The following is an 8,012-nucleotide window of genomic DNA, read 5'->3' on the forward strand; positions in this document are numbered from 1 at the left end:
GAGATGTCTTGCCACTTCGTTCCAAAGATGAGATGAAACTACACTGGGATTGCACATCCTTCGAGGAGCAGTAAAACTTTTTTAAAAAGAGGTTGTGATCTATCTTTCTGTTACGAGTTTTAAACAAGCCCCTTGTGTGAAACTAACTAACTAACTAACCTAGAAGTTTCCACTTTTAAAGAGCGAGCAACAAAAGGGGAGGGTTGTAACTCTGGGGAAAAACCTAAGTAGAACAAAGTTATAAAATAGGTCACAAAATAGTGGAGCCGTGGTGTGTTTGCGCAAGTAACTGTTCTGTTTCGCATTCGTCAAGACAAAAGCAACATCAAATAGGACCTCGTGACGTATCTCTAACCAAATTCCACTTAGCAGTGATTATGGGTGTGTTACCAAGAGGAAGAATAACATCATCCTTAAAACTCAGCCACCAAAGTGGGGCACAGTGCGTGGGCTGTGCAGTAAAAGTGAGAGAACTGCTGTGCATTCCTTGAGCTACTAAAAATGGTATTAAAAAGAGACTTCTGGTTGAACACCAGTGTGCCAGCCGCTGGGGAGGAGGCGAGCCCTGCTGGATGTCCTCAGGAGAAAGATCACCCTGGTGATCCCAAATGCACACACAGCAACCGCAAATATTTCTGCTGTGTCTGGAGGCTGAAAACAATGCTCAACCTGTCCGAGAGGAAGTTCTGCTAGTCCCCGCTCCCCATGCACACAAAACAAGTTCTATTTACTTTATCATTAAAGAAGAAGAAATACTGATGTTGCACTCAGTGCGTTGCTCTGCATAGCACCCAGACAAGATGCCCCTCTAACCGCTAGGCAGCAATATCCAATTTGGTTTCTGTCACCACAGAGACTATTGGGAAACCTGATGTCTCCCACTTATCTCTCTTTTGTGGGAGGGTTCTGCTTGTGTACTTTTTTTTGGAAATCATTTTCATTTGATTTTACAAATATAATTTTCTAACAGTCCAAATGCATATCCATATATAGAGATTACTCTGAATCTTGAGACTTTCCGTCACCCCCTTCATGGTTCCTATTGTCAACATATAAAACTGCATATTATTCCATTATCAATCCATATTATCCATAAAGTTTGTTACATTACAGGTGAGATTAAAATGCTGCTAATATTTTCATCTACTTGCAGTTGTCTCCTAAACAGATTATAATTTTCCCCCATTCTTTAAAAAAGTTTTTGTCCTCTTGGTTCCTGAGCTTTCCGGTCAGCTTTGCCATTTCTGCCTAGTCCATCAGCTTAGTTTGCCATTCCTCTCTGGTAGGGACTTTCTTCTTTCCATCTCTGGGCTAGTAGCATCCGAGCGGCTGTTGTCCCGTACATGAAAAGCCTTTTCTGCTCCTTTGGGATGTCAGTACCCCACTTACCTCTTTAAAGTTATGTTCTCAAGAGGAAGAGGATGATTTCTTTTGCTAAAGATAACCCAGGTACTTTCCTGGAATAATAGATAATATTATTTCTGTGAAGAATAGAATCATAGAACTGTTGGAAGGGACCACGAGGGTCATCCAGTCCAACCACCCGGCAGTGCAGGAATCTTTTGCCTAAAAGGGACTCAAATCCACAACCCTGAGATTAAGAGACATGCTCGACTGACAGAGCTATCCTAACAGCATGTGTATACCCAAGAATACAGGTTTCTCACTGAGGCAACAGAAATCCCGAGGCAACAGAAAAAAAGCACAGGTTGCCTCACTGAGGCAACAGAAATCCTTTCAGTCCTGTGGTCTGAATCCAACATTATGTCCTTGGAAAAGTAGGTTGGAACTCAGATAGTCGGATCTTCCAAATTTGCCAAATTGCCATGTTTTCTGCCTAAACCCAGCCCTAAATTCACATGGAAAGAGGGGTCTGGGGTTTGCGGTGATTATGTGCTGGGACCATATACTTGCTGACGCTTTGTGAAACTGACTGGGTCTACTGTTTTAAACAATGATTATTATTTGGGGAGCTGCCTGATTCATTTGAGGTCTGTTGCTAAGCGAGTGAAACACACAATGGCTTAGAAAGTGTGTGTGTGTGTGTGTGTGTGTGTGTGTGTGTGTGTGTGTGTGTTATAGTCCAGGGTACCTTTAATGCTTGAAAAATCTTCACCTTTACATTAAACTCATGCTTGGCTGCAATAGACACACACCTGAATGTTTATTTTGCTTCTGTACCTAGAACGCCACCAAAATTTAATCTGCAGCTCTGCTGTAACAGGTCTCTATCTCTCCCTTCCAGGTGACTTCTGGTTCCCAATGCGTGTGGTTTTTTTTAATATAGCTCCTATTGGGTGGTTAAGATATTTCTGCCTAGCTGAGATTTTTAAAAGGCATATTTCTGCTGACTCAGCTCTAGTGATTTAACTACCTGCCTCTTTTAATTCTTAGCGGGTTTGGTTTTTGCCCTTGATTTTATCATTGCTGTTGGTTTTTGGTCTACTTGGATTATTTTATTTTTACGTATGCCTCCTTGGTTGCCTTGAGCTCTATATTTTAAATGCAAAGGTGGGATAAAAGCACTAGAAGATCCTGCTGGGTTGAGACAATGGCCCTTTCAGTCCCGCATCCTCACAAGGCAGAATGAGCCCTTTCCCCTCCTGTGGTTTCCTGCAACTGGTATTCAGAAGCTGTGGAGGCAGCGCATAGCCATTAGGCCAATAGTCATTGATGGCTCTCTTCCCCCATGGATTTTTCTAATCCTCTTTCAAACTCATTTAAATTGACAGCCATCACTGCTTCCTGCATCAGAAGCATTTTCTTTTATCTGTCCCGAATCTTCCACCCAGCATACAGGGGTGTAGCCACGATTTAATTGGGGGGGGGGCACGACACCCACCTTTCATCCTCCTCTGTCTGTCTCTGTCTCGCAGATTCAGAATGAAATGTCTCAACAACAGTTGCTTTAAATTACTTTCCTTTGACCCCCCCCCCCAAGTGCTGAGAAAAACCTGTCAACGTCTTTGTACAATTTTTTTTTGTTATTATTTATTTACTTGATGGGGGGCAGCTCCCCCCCCCCCCCGCTATGCTCATGCCAGTATATTTTTCTAGGAAGGTAAAAGGTAAAGGTAAATGACCCCTGGATGGTTAAGTCCAGTCAAAGGTGACTATGGGGTTGTGGCACTCATCTCGCTTTCAGGCCAAGGGAGCTGGTGTTTGTCCACAGACAGCTTTCCGGGTCATGTGGCCAGCAGGATTAAACCACTTCTGCCGCAAAAGGGACACCGTGACGAGTGCCAGAATGCAAGGAAATGCTGTTTACCTTCTTGCCACAGCGGTACCTATTTATCTACTTGCACTGGCGTGCTTTCAAATTGCTAGGTTGGCAGGAGCTGGGACAGAGCAATGGGAGCTCATTCCATCGTGGGGATTCGAACTCCCAACCTTCTGATCAGCAGGCCTAAGAGGCTCAGTGGTTTAGACCACAGTGCCACCCGCTGAGCCCAAGACATGGTTTACATCCATGTAACACCTCCTTGCTCCCGTTTCCGACTGCCACAACACAGAGTGCAGATTTTCGCTTCTCATAATGCCGAGCAAACAGCTGCATGTTTCTTTAAAAAAAATTATTAAAGATTTCTTGGTTTACAAAAGTATGTGCAGTGTCTCTTTTTTCAAGTTTAATTTTCTACAGATCAGTTTCATTTGTTGAGACATTAGTGTTACATTAGGAAGAAAATGGGGAAAGAGGTGGAGGGGGTATGGTGAGTGTGGGTGGGGTCGGGTAGCGATGCTTCTATTTTACTTAATGTATGTGTGGGGTTTTGTGTTAGTGTCACTTGTGCAGGTTCTCTTTACTATTCGCTTGTGTTCCTTTGGTAGTGAGAGAGGTTGAGGTTGGCCGAGGGTGTGGTTGTGTGTTTGTGATTGGCTGTGGTGGTCTTTGTTTTCATGTGTGAGTGGGGTGGGTGGGTGTTTTGGATCAGGTTAGCCATATTGATTCGTATGCTGTTGGTGGATTCTTGTCGCTGTCTTGTTAGGCTGTGTTGGACTGTGCCTTTTGCCAAGGCACAGTCTGACCCCCTCCGTCGGTAATCCTCACAGAACTCTAGCCCAATGGTTGCCATTAATTTGATTTTGAATTGATTTTAGAATGAATTGATTTTAATTAATTGATTGTGATTTTATGTAAACTGTGTTACTTTTATTGTTGTTAGCCACTTTGAGCCCGGCTTCGGCTAGGGAGGGCGGGATATAAACAAATTATTATTATTATTATTATTATTATTATTATTATTATTATTATTATTATTATTTGATAAAGGGGAGCCGTATCAGAGTGAAGGCATCTTCTTCTATTTGTCCCTGTGTCAGTTTCAGTTTACTGGTTAATTTTTCTAATAAAGCTGTTTCCCAAACTATTTGATACCACTGATCCATGCTTACTCCTGACAGGTCTCTCCAGTGTCCGGCTACTATATTTCTGGCTGCTGAGAGTAGGTGGGTTATGAGCTCTTTATGATGGGAGTGGGAAACAGCTGTATGTTTCCTACCCCCAACACCTGTGGAATATTGACAGAAATGGAGTAAGGGAAACCGCTGGACATAACAGGGGACGGAAACACGTACCCACATACACTTACGATTGCTGGCTGACCTTTGCTTGCAAACAACCCCTTATCAACAGCTTGGTGCTTAGCAACTGGAAGTCTTGCCAGCCCCACCTGCCCTTCTCTCTGCTTCCATGAATTCTCTATCAGGCATTCCAGCAAGTGTGGCCGGACCTGTTTCATGACATGAACCCGAGAGCAGCTTCTAATTTAAACAGAGCCAAAAAACTTTGCGCAGATGCCACACGGGACAAGTGCCACATAATGGCACATATGGCGGCCTCTTCAAAACCACAGGCTCTACTATTTCCTGAATGCTTCCCTATGAGCTGGGTGTGAAAATGCAACCAGTTCAAAAGCTGTAAATTGACCAAGGGTGGGAGAAGTCCAGCCCAGAGGTGGAGGATGGAGCCGAGCATTGGGCATAACCATGATTTATGTTGGGGGGGGGGGCAGGACACCATCCTCTGTCTGGCTCTGTCTAGCAGATTCGGAATGAAATGTCTCAATGACAGATTGCTTCCTTTTGACCCCCAAGCGCTCAGAAAAGTATGTCAAAATCATCAGTCATTTGAAAGCTAAATAAAAAATTAACACCTGGGAGTACATTTCACGCAGTGAATATTTTGCAAAATTACAAAGAACACACCTTATTTATTTTAGTTTTTTAAAAAAACTAAACTAAAACAAGTTTTATTGGATATATATGTGTGTGTCTCCCCAGTAGCACCTTAGATTCCAACTAAGTTTGTTCTTGGTATAAGCTTTCGTGTGCATGCACACTTATTCAGAAGTTCAGATGGGAAGCGGGTGGCACTGTGGGTTAAGCCACAGAGCCTACGACTTGCCGATCAGAATGTCGGCGGTTCGAATCCCCGTGACGGGGTGAGCGCCTGTTGCTCGGTCCCTGCTCCTGCCCACCTAGCAGTTCAAAAGCGCATCAAAGTGCAAGTAGATAAATAGGTACCGCTCTGGCGGGAAGGTAAACGGCGTTTCCGTGGGCTGCTCTGGTTCGCCAGAAGCGGCTTAGTCCTGCTGGCCACGTGACCCGGAAGCTGTACGCCGGCTCCCTTGGCCAGTAAAACGAGATGAGCGCCGCAACCCCAGAGTCAGTCACGACTGGACCTAATGGTCAGGGGCCCCTTTACCTTTAAGGTGCTACTGGACATTTGTATTTATTTATTTAGTTACATTTCAACTTCGTCAGACCAACACGGCTACCTACCTGAATCTAGAAGTTTTAATGGATTTGCTGAAAACCATTTCAGCACTTCCTTCTCAAATTCCAATGGGGATTTTCTGTGCACGCTCAGTAAGCCAAACCCATTGAGATGCTCCCCTGTCATCGATGACCTTAGCCAGGTCTATTACCCTCTGCAAGCTACTGAATGACTGCTCTGTGGTACGAAAGGCGCATGGCTGAGCAAGAGAGATGAGCAGTGCCTTTTTCTGTGGTCGGGTAAAAGATTTTCCTCTGTTCATGTAAGCCACACCTATCTCTCAGTTGGGTTGCCAGTTGCGTCACTAGAATGCGCCACAACATCATCCAAGCGACCTCAGCAAACTTTTCAGTTTCACATATTCCAATTATTTCTACTTTTGGTTAAGTATTTTTATTTATTGACTTGATGGGAAGGGGAACAGCTGCCCTCCCTGCTATGCCCATAGCGCTGAGCTCTTCTCCTGCTTCTGCTCCCCGCTTATCTCCTAGCTGGGATCCCAAAGCCCGTGGTGGTGTAGTACTTTGGGTGCTGGCCTAAGACCTGAGAGACCCGGGTTCAAATCCCCACCCAGCTGCGAAGCTCACCGGGTGACTGTGGGCCAGTCGCCCACCCACTGCTTGGAGGAACGGTGGGGTAGAAATGTGAAGAGAAGAAAATAAACAAAAAACATACACAGCTGTTGTGTGGAGGGACTCAATGCTTCAGAACTTCCAAGTGTGGGCCTTCCATTAACCCACACACCTGCCGTACGATTGGAAATGACAACTTCCTTCCTCTCTCTTTTTTTAGGACTGCAGGGACACCCTCCCTGCAACATATAAATCAGGGGTAGGCAACCTAAGGCCCGGGGGCCGTATCCGGCTCAATTGCTTTCTAAATCTGGCCCACAGACGGTCCGGGAATCAGAGTGTTTTTACATGAGTAGAAGGTGTCCTTTTATTTAAAATGCATCTCTGGGTTATTTGTGGAGCATAGGAATTCCTTCATTTCCCCCCCTTCAAAATATAGTCCGGGCCCCCACAAGGTCTGAGGGACAGTGGACTGGCCCACTGCTGAAAAATTTTGCTGACCCCTGATATAGATATTAGATGCTCAGCCCTGGGGTTACCGGGCAGCCGTCTTGCAGTATCTAGCACAGCTGGAGGAAGTGTGGTGGCTTCTGAAACTACCACCCAAAAATTGGAATGAAGGAATATTTAAGGACCTATCAAAAATTGGAGTTATAAACGAGATGCGGGGGGGGGGGGGGATGATAACATAAGGATCCACAAAAGGGGGAGGGAAATCAAAGGGGATATGTGTATTATTATTTTTTGTTTTTATTTGATGTATGTAAAACTGAATAATTCAAAAATGAAATTCTATATAAAGAAACTACCACCCCACCCTGCTCAAGGCCTAAAATGCTCCCGCTGCAACCTGACCTAAATGCACATAGCGCTCCCCATAAATTCATATAACTGAGCATCCCCAAACATACATTATTTTAATATGAGAGGTCTTACGCAAAGCTGTTTTTAAGAGGAGCAAATGGGGGCAGGGGGTGTGGCAGTAGAGACCACCCCCTGAAATGTCACCACACATGTAACAAACATGTTTCCAATGGGCTCATCCACACTTGTCCTGTGCCTGAGTCCAAGCAGTTTCCCACATGTCCTGGGCTTTCTAAGCACAGCTCCAAGAGGTTTAGCTTTTGCCCTGCTGCTTTTGCCTGGAAAATGCACTCTTTAGCTCTAAATGGGAACAAACAGCCATCTGCGGAAAACTTGATGGCTCTTTGTTCTGATTCAGCGCTAAAGCATGGGTTTCCCACAAGGAAAACAGTGGGGAAACAAAGCTGTGGGCAATCCCTTAGTTACATTGATCTGTAGTTACCATTTTATTGCCTATTCACCCAGGGTGGAGCAATCCTTCAGGAGCGTTCCAAATCCCTCTTTGATTTTCGCCACTGAATAAATTTGGGGTGATCTGAAAACTTGGCCATTCACTTAGCAGACAGCAGAAAGCTGCAGCTGGGAGTTATTATGGAGTGTTTATGCCAAATATTGGAAATATCTGTATTCTATACAATTGGACGGTAGAAGAGTGGAAGTACCCCCCCTCTCTCTTATTTAGTTTTGGATCATTCTTTATTAATATTAAAATTACTTATAAAAATGATATGAAGATACATACAGAGAAAAGATGGCTAGAAAACTATGTGAGTGACAGCATAGTGGTTTTTCTCAGAGTG

The sequence above is a fragment of the Podarcis vaucheri genome, assembly GCF_965113315.1.
Source record: "Podarcis vaucheri genome assembly, chromosome: 17".
Classification (NCBI taxonomy): domain Eukaryota; kingdom Metazoa; phylum Chordata; class Lepidosauria; order Squamata; family Lacertidae; genus Podarcis; species Podarcis vaucheri.